Below are 9,771 nucleotides of genomic sequence, written 5' to 3'. Positions count from 1 at the left end.
CAGACCCCTTTGCCTTACGGTACAGTCAGACAGAGTGGCCGAGCTTCGGGTGGGTTCAGGCCATGCTGCTCTGATGAACCATGCAGCCACTTAGCCCACAGCTGCCTTTCCTTTAATAATTGAAGACCGCACTGTATAGTCGGTCTTCATTGTTAATGGCACCTTTAATACACCTTTAAAATGGAGCTGTACCCACTTCTCCAACCCCAGCGCTCTCCTGCCCTACAGGTAGGAGCCCTTCTTCTGCCATCCTTTTCCACATCATCTAATATCCATGATAATATGTCATCAGGAACATCCAGCTCCTCCTCTCTCTGCATCTTCCTGACTTTTCTAGGACATGTATACTTTGAAGGATAATTTGGAATAAGTAAAGCTAACAAAAGATGAGGATGGTCATCATTAAGACCTGACCCCCCTAACGGTTGCAAACAGGATGGTCTTAGTTGGCCCGCTGGCATTGGAATAATAAAGGTGTCCATCTTATTGGTATTGAATTACATATCTTAGTTTATGGCTGTTGTAGGAATAAGTAAATATAGGAATAAATAAATCTAACTGACGCAGAATAAGTCTCTCTGCAGTCTCCCTGCATTCTCTCTGCACTCTCCCTGCATTCTCCCTGCATTCTCCCTACACTCTCCCTGCATTCTCTCTGCACTCTCCCTGCATTCTCCCTACACTCTCCCTGCAGTCTCCCTGCACTCTCCCTGCACTCTCCCTGCACTCTCTCTCTCCAATATTCTTTTATTAATAATTTTTAGCAACACTGTCCTAGCACATGAGCACTTGTCACGTCTCTCCCTATGCTCAGCTCACAGAACAATAGCGGAGACCACGCTGGATGAGGGTTTTATAGGGCTGTGATATCACAGGGGACTGTCTATCTGCAGATTGGCTGACTGCACGGCATCATGGATAATCCTGGATTCCTGGGCTTGTCTTCTTTACACTTAGCTTCATTTTGTAACATGTGCAGCCTCCATTTTAGGAAAACCTGATTCATTACCACGAATAGCGAAGGAAATTCAGAATTTTTGTGAATCAAAGTTTTCGCTGAACACTAATTATTTTTATACTATCTTACTATTTGATTATACTTTTAGATTATTACATTAGTATTACTGTAATTATTATTACTGTTATAATTATTATGTGTTATGACAGTGGGTGTAGAACCACTGTGTCAACCAACAGATTTGACTTTAGCCTATCCTGAGGGCGTTATCCTGAAAGTCCCTGGAATTCACCCTTCAACTCCTATACAGGGGTCACTTTGCTATAGGGGAATCACCAGGAGTATTCTTTGTGTGGTACACAGCTGACCCACAATGGTCAGAGACACCAGGAAGATCCTAGTCAGCGGCAGGCTAAAGTCAGGGCAGGCAGAGTACGACCAATCTAATAAACAGTCTGAGGTCATGGCTTGCAGCAAAGGGTCAATACGGAGGTCAGATCAGGCAGCAGAGGGTGAGAATCCAAGAATCAAGAAGTCGGTACATGGGCAGACAAACGGATATAGAACACCTTTACAGGAACTCTGAAGCTAGATAACCATAGATTGGGTTAAATTAGGGTGTGTGCACTCGGCCTTGAAGAGCCAGATTGAGCATGCGCACTGTGGGCAGATGGAAGAGGCCTTTGGTGGCAAGAAGCAGACTGTGGCCTTTAAGGGACAGACAAAAGGGACTGCGGCAGCAGGGCCCACTGCTGGAAAGCAGAAGAAGGCCAGTGGGTCCAGACCGCTGGAACAACAGCAGGTCAACTTTTAGAGCTTTAGGGTGTCCTGACATTTGTTTATACCTGTAATGTGGTCATTGTTTTTGGATACAGCAGATAAATCATGGTTGGTTGGAGATTATTGGTTGGGCATATGTTGAATTTGAATGCCCCATCTATTGTTTCACAGGGGAGATAAGCTACCTCCAGAGGTGTTGGGCAGCAGTTTACTCCCTTCTTCCCTTTGACAATGGATGCACGCTTGGTGAGCGAAGCAAGCATGTGTTTCAAAGAGTCAGGAATAATATTGGAGGTCTATGGGCACCTTTACTCCTGCTTCAAATGAGTCATGGTTCAGTAAGTTAGCCTACTTACGCATGTGGTTGTACGGGATGGAGCCCACATCTTCCTACCATTAAGGTACTTTTGTACTCTACTCTTTTTTTGTATACTGCTTATCCCGTTCCCACCTACAGGCCCTGTGTAGTCCTTTCTTTCTTGGTGTGCTTGTTTTTGGCCGGCAGGCTGCTGTACTCCCTTCCAGTGTTACCAGTCACCAAGAAACAGTTTCCTGGCTGCCAGCTTATAGAGAAGGAGTCTGGCATCAGCATTGGCCTAAGGAGGGCACAACACTGGCATGTGAGCAGTGTTTTAACTTCCTGAACTTGACATATTATCTTGTTAAGTTGTGAAAACTCTTGTTATATTTATTTCCAACATGGGCTCCACAGGGTGTCACCCATTTTTTCCACCCCCCCCTAAAAAAAAAAATGCAAATAAAAAAAGATCATGTGATGGATCATGTGATGATCGGAGTGACCAAAGGTCCTTTACCTGTAAAATGCTCACCACAGGTCCTGTTCAGCAAAGGAGACAGAAGGAGATGCCGGGCCGCGATCAAGTGGACTAAGGTGAGTTAAATTTTTTTTTTTTTTTTTTTAACCCCTCCAGCGATGTTTTACTATGCATTCTGTATTCAGAATGCTATTATTTTCCCTTATAACCATGTTATAAGGGAAAATAATAATGATCGGGTCTCCATCCCGATCGTCTCCTAGCAACCGTGCGTGAAAATCGCACTGCATCCGCACTTGCTTGCGGATGCTTGCGATTTTCACGCAACCCCATTAATTTCTATGGGGCCTGCGTTACGTGAAAAACGCACAAAGAGGAGCATGCTGCGATTTTCACGCAACGCACAAGTGATGCGTGACAATCACCGCTCATGTGAACAGCCCCATAGAAATTAATGGGTCAGTATTCAGTGCGGGTGCAATGCGTTCACCTCCCGCATCGCATCCGCGCGGAATACTCGCTCGTGTGAAAGGGGCCTTAGAGAATTCTGATCCTAAGAGTCAAGAGTGGAGAGCAGCTACAAAGGGCACATTTTGCTCTGGAGGACCCAACATGTCCACCCATTGCAGTGACAGTCCAATGATTCCAGTAATAATATGTCATGCTTCATTTGTCCTGTGGAGGTGCTGCAGGAGAATTGAATGCTCACCTACAGATTCCTACAGAGATAATATCTAAAAACCTATGGTCCAGATCCAGGGCTTCTGCAGTCCATTTTTCATTGATAGATGATTTTAGCAAATAGAGATCATCTGTAGCAGACAAGTTTTGAAAGAATTTTTTTTTTCTTTAAAATGGTTTCTGTTGAGATATTGCAGCCATCAAGAAAAATGCAGTGATGAACTGTAAGAGCATTACAACACACTGTATCGCCTTAAGGTGTAGCACTCGCTGGTGGCAGAACAGTTAACTGGTGCAACATACAAGAAAAACATAGAAGACCACAGGACTCCTCGAAATGAGCAGTGCAGGCAGGTTTCAGGAAAGCGTTGCAGAAATTGTCCTGTAAACAAATTAACCGCTATTAAACGCAAGCACATTTTCAGCGAGTCAATTTTTTTTTCTTCATTTGTTTATTTTATTACAATTCTAAGCATAGGACAAAATTGTCCCAAATTGACAAAGCGGTGAAATCTTCCAAAAGTATGTTTTTTTCCAGGGGACGTACTTTTTTCCACTTACCATCTCCCTATCTACCGGTCTTGGGTCAACAAACAGCTACTTGATTGACAGGTTAAAATGTTTAGTTTAGGCCTGGCTCATGTAAACCAATTTAAGATTTTTATTTTTTTTTAACATGTAGAGGCCAGATGAATGGCAAGCAAATGGCGCTTGTACCTGAGAAGGGATCTCACCAAAGAACGTCCTTGTTGGGTTTGTTGACCTTCACACATGTAACTGACCCGTGATGGAGGTGCTCAGGGTTTCAATGATGTTACTTAGAAATGTGGATAGTTCCAGGAATCCTTAGTGCTCTTGGAATAAGTGGCTGAAGGGTGAAAACTGAAGGTTCTGCCTCGAGAAAGTAAACATGTGAACAGGAATGTGAAGCAATCCACATGATTGATTACTTGTTTTGAAGAAGAAGGGCAATGTGATTACTTGTAGGATCTCCAGCCTGGCCAAGCATTTCCATCCATATTATAGTTAGACATAAATGGAGGTTTTATCTATTTTTTTAAATTTCATTAAGGATCATTGAAAAGTTGGCTCTATTTTTCATGGTCTCAAAATATGGAACTTTGATGCTCTTTGGAGGACTCTACATTCAAGTGTCTTCTAGGACCGCATGCCTAGAATAAAAAATAATTGCATACATAGAAATTATCACTAGTTAAAGCCATATTTTGGTCATAAGCAATTAATATGAACCTGGTGGGTAGGTGAGAAATCGGGGTTAGGAAAAAAAGAAGAGGGTTAATCCTGTACTCCTATGGAGGGAGATATAGGATATAGACACAGGGCGCCAAGGGTAAAGGCCAGAGTGGATATAGATGTATTACAAATGAGAGAACATGTCCTATAGTAGGGCATATAATAAAAGAACAGAAGCCGAAAAAGAGTAATGCAGCCGAAGGTGTTAAACTATAAGCAGAAACGCTATATAGTGACAATAGAATAGAGGAAATAGAGAAAAAAGATACACCTGATGGCGCCAAACTACTAGCGGATAAAATAGCTGTATGATAAAATCATATGTAAATAGATGCCCCTTACCAATAAATAGTAAGATAATCAATAATCGGTGACCATATGGTAGAACTATCCACCACCCGGTTCCGTTGTCCAATCTAATATAGCATACATAAAACCATATAAATTGCTTAAAAAACATAAAAGACAGGTGGGAATCCTGTGGTAGGACATATGTAGGACATATGGATTGTGGTAGGACATATGGTTTCTGATTTGGTGCCGCCGAGCACCTGATTTAGTGCCGCTGAGCACTTGTTATTGTCTACCACATCTATGCTTTTTGCTTAACTTTTATAATTTAATTTATTTTCATTTTGAGGGATATCTTTTCCATTCACACGTCTGCAAAATGGGTTCGCATCTGTTCCGCAATTTTGCTGAACGGGTGCAGACCCATTCATTTTCAATGCGGCCGGAATGTGCTGTCCGCATCTGCATTTGCAGATCCACATCCGCATTTGCGGATCCGCACTTCCGCATCTGTGCCTCCGTTTCCGCAAAAAAATAGAACATGTCCTATTCTTGTCCGCAATTGCAGACAAGATTAGGCATTTTCTATTATAGTGCCGGCGATGTGTGGTCTGCAAATTGCAGAACGCACATTGCCGGTGTCCGTGTTTTGCGGATCCGCAATACACTTACGGACGTGTGAATGGACCCTCATAGTAAAATTATTAAAGGTTACGTTTTATCTTTATGTATATTCTAATTGCCTTCCTTGTACAATGTTATAATATACTTTCTATGTTAGAAAGTATATTATAGTGCATTTGTATTGTGCGTCAGTTGTGTGCGGTTCTGCTGCGATACTGCAGGTATATAGAGGGACAAGCGTTATTGGAACAAATAATTTCTACTTGTGTGATATACCAGTCGTCCCCCAAAAAAACTGATTAAAGTGGGGTGTTATATACCAATATACTTTCTTTATAGTGCATTTGGGTACTGTATAGTTTATTATATTGCCGATATTTCGCATTGAAAAAAAATAATGAATGGAGATCGCAAATTCGAATAATACATCTGGTATGTCACTGTCCATGTTGTGGGACTATTTGTGCACTTCTAGCAATTATTTCTTGGCTGCAAATATGAGATGAAGGTTTTTCAGGTTCGCCTGCCATTAAAATAAATGGGCGAACCGTCCCGGCAGATGTTCGTCCATTATTACCTGGAACTAATGTCAGGACTGACTCTACCTGTTCCTCCAAAGGGAAGGACGAACAGGAGTCTCCCTCAGGCCTAATGACAAACAGGGAAAGGCAACACACACATATATATAAACAAAATACAAAAGGGAAAGGAAACACTTGTCTTCAATGAAGCTTTGGCAGCACTCAGCCGAGAACCAAACACAAGCTAACCACAAGTCCAACAGAAGCTATAAACCGCAATGCATAGTGGGAGAAACAGCAATAAATAGAGAAGGTAAAATGACCAAAATAGCCACACCTGGGGAAAGAAGGCGTGGCAAGCACCAGAAACAACACAGACGTCACTTGATCTAAAATGAAAACATGTCTGATCAAACCACGTGTTTCCAGTCTCACAGATCTCCTGCCACCTGTCGCGGGAACGTCCGTATGTCTCGGTACGTCTGTGACAGTACCCCATCCTTCGACGGGTGACCTCCAGGCACCCAGGACCAACCTTATCCGGATGAGACCTGTAAAAGACTTTCACCAAATGACTGGCATTCACTTCAGATACTGGTACCCATATCCTCTCCTCTGGTCCATACCCCTTCCAGTGAACAAGATACTGAAGAGATCTAAAGAGAATTCGAGAGTCAATAATCTTGGTGATCTGGAATTCCAAACTGCCGTCCACCATGACAAGAGCGGGTGGCAAGGGGGACGACTCCAAAGATTCAACATATCTCTTCAACAAAGATTTGTGAAACAAATTATGAATTTTCAGAGCCTGAGGAAGTTCAAGATGAAAAGCTACAGGATTAATAATGGCAGTGATCTTATATGGACCAATAAACCTTGGACCCAACTTCCAAGAAGAAACCTTCAACTTAATATTTCTTGTGGACAACCACACAAAATCACCGACACTTAGGTCCAGACCATTCATACGTTTCCTGTCAGTCACACGTTTATACTTGTTGCCTATATTCATCAAGTTATTTAGAATTTTCCGCCATATACAGTAGATATACCGTAAGTATTCGAACCAGAGAATGTGCCAAATTACGGGTGAAACTCATATGCCACAAAAAAACGGCGACTTACCAGTGGACTCCTGTCTATGATTGTTTATGGCAAACTCTGCCAAAGACAAAAATGAGGACCATTCCTCCTGGTTCTCAGAGACAAAACATCTTAAGTAAGTCTCCAGACTCTGATTAGTGCGCTCCGTCTGTCCATTTGTCTGAGGACGAAAAGCATAAGAAAAATACAGGTTTACCCCCAGCCGAGTACAGAATGCTTTCCAGAATCTAGACACAAACTAAGTCCCATGATCCAAGACTACGTCAGAGGGAATGTCATGGTTTCACAATGTTGTCAACAAACACTTGCGCAAGTGTTTTAGCATTAGGTAGGCCAGGCAATACTATAAAGTGCACCATTTTACTAAAACGATCAACTACCACCAGAATAACTGTCTATCTAGACGAATTAGGCAGATCAGCAATAGAATCCATAGACAAGTGAGTCCATGGTCTGGACGGGATGGGCAACGGAAGAAGATATCCAGAAGGTCGAGTATGTGTCACCTTAGTGGAGGGACAGATATTACAGGCTGACACATAGTCCTCAACACACTTACGCAACGCCGGCCACCAGAATCTATAAGAAATTAGGTCGGCAGTGGATCTACTCCTATGGTGTCCCGTAAGAACAGTACAGTGATGTTCCTCAAACACCTTATGATGCAATTCTGATGGAACAAACAAGTTCCCAGAGGGGCAAGACTCCAGTGCGTCTCCCTGAGCCTCTAACACCTTCACTTCTAAGCCAGGGTATAGAGTGGATATCACCATCCCTTCCGACAGTATCTGACTCGGGTTTTCAAAATCACCACCTCCAGGAAAACTATGTGTCAAGGCATTTGCCTTGACGTTCTTAACCCCAGGATGATAAGTGACAATGAAATTTAATCTGGTGAAAAACAAAGACCATCTGGCCTGCCCCAGGTTCAGTCATTTAGCCGACTCCAGGTAAGCCAGATTTTTGTGATCTGTGAACACCGTGATCGGATGAATCGTCCCTTCCAACCAATGACGCCACTCCTCAAAAGCCAACTTAATGGCCAGCAACTCTCTGTTACCCACATCGTAATTTCTCTCTGTGGCAGGGAGTTTTTTAGAGAAAAATGCGCATTGGCGACATTTACCAGGTGACTATCCCTGTGATAAGACTGCTTCTACCCCCACCTCGGACGCTTCAACTTCCACAATGAAAGGTTGTGATATATCCAGCTGCACCAATATAGGAGCAAAAGTGAAGCACTCCTTAACTGCAGAAAAGTCTCAAAATGCCGTACCAGACCACACTGAAACATCTGTCCCTTTCTTAGTCCTGTCAGTTAAGGGTTTCACTACTATCGAATAGTTCCATTTGAAAACCTGAGGATGACAGGAGGTAGCCCAATAATTGCACCTCGTGTACAGCAAAAACATACTTCTCTAATTTTGTGTACAATTTATTATCTCTTAGAATGTTTAACGCCTGTCTAATGTGAGCCTGATGAGTCTTCACGTCTGGATAATAAATTAGTATGTCATCCAAATACACGACTACAAACCTCCCCACCAGGTGATAAAAAATATTATTCAAAAAATGCTGGAAAACCGCAGGAGCATTAGTCAACCCAAAAGGCATGACCAGGTTCTCAAAGTGACCCTCTGGGGTATTAAAAGCCAGATTCCATTCATTCCATTCCTTGATCCTGACCAGATTATATGCCCCCCTTAAGTCCAACTTGGAGAACACCCTGGCATTATCAATCTGATTAAACAAATCAGGAATAAAAGGAAGGCGGTAAGGATCACGGACAGTAATCCGATTGAGCTCAAGAAAATCCAGACATGGCTTAAGAGTTCCATCCTTTTTTTAACAAAGAAAAACCCTGCTGCCACACGAGATTTGGAAGGTCTTATGTGTCCTTTAGCCAAACTCTCAGTAATATACTCTCTCATGGACGTTCTTTCAGGTCCAGAAAGGTTATACAACCTAGATTTGGGCAATTTAGCTCCGGGAATAAGGTTGATAGGACAATCATATTCCCGATGTGGGGGTAAATCCTGGCATCCACTTTCAGAAAATACATTGGCAAAATCAGATATAAAAGAGGGTAATGTTTAAGTGGTTAAAGCAGAAAAAGATGTATTCAGACAATTGTCAAAGCAAAAATCAACCCAATCCAGAATCTGTCTAGCTTGCCAATGGATGGTTGGATTGTGTCTGCTTAACCACGGTAAACCCAGAACCAACAGAGCAGGGAGACCCTCCAACACAAAACACGAGATGAATTCCTGATGAAAGTCACCAACTCTTAATCGATGTCATGTCATGCACCATCTGAGATAAACACTTCTGAGTTAGAGGTGCAGAATCAATAGCAAAAATGGAAATGTTTTTCTCTAATGCACTTGGAGACAACCCGTGCACCCTTGCCCCACTGTCGATAAACACCTCAATCCGCACAGTCTTGGAATCTAGCTCCACCTCAGCAGTCAGGAGAAATCGAGTACTACCAGGCAAAGACAAATGCACATTTGCTGACTTTACTCCCTCTCCTCCAAGAGTCAGATGGGAATTAAATGTCCCTTTTTTTTTCTTTTTGAGGCTGAATGCATGGACATACATCGATAAAATGTCCTTTCTGACCGCAGAAAAAACACACTCCATTCCTACGACTCGAATGCTTAAAAGTGGATCTGGGGGTAGCTCCCCCTAACTGCATGGGTTCATCCCCAGACATAAACCTAGAACTATCTTTACCCAATGTGTCAGAAGAAGACGATACATTATGTGATAGTACGTCCTG

Source organism: Bufo bufo, chromosome 6, assembly GCF_905171765.1.
Source record: "Bufo bufo chromosome 6, aBufBuf1.1, whole genome shotgun sequence".
NCBI classification, from domain to species: Eukaryota; Metazoa; Chordata; class Amphibia; order Anura; family Bufonidae; genus Bufo; species Bufo bufo.
The sequence above is the reverse complement of the archived record's forward strand: the minus strand, read 5'-3'. Positions refer to the sequence as shown.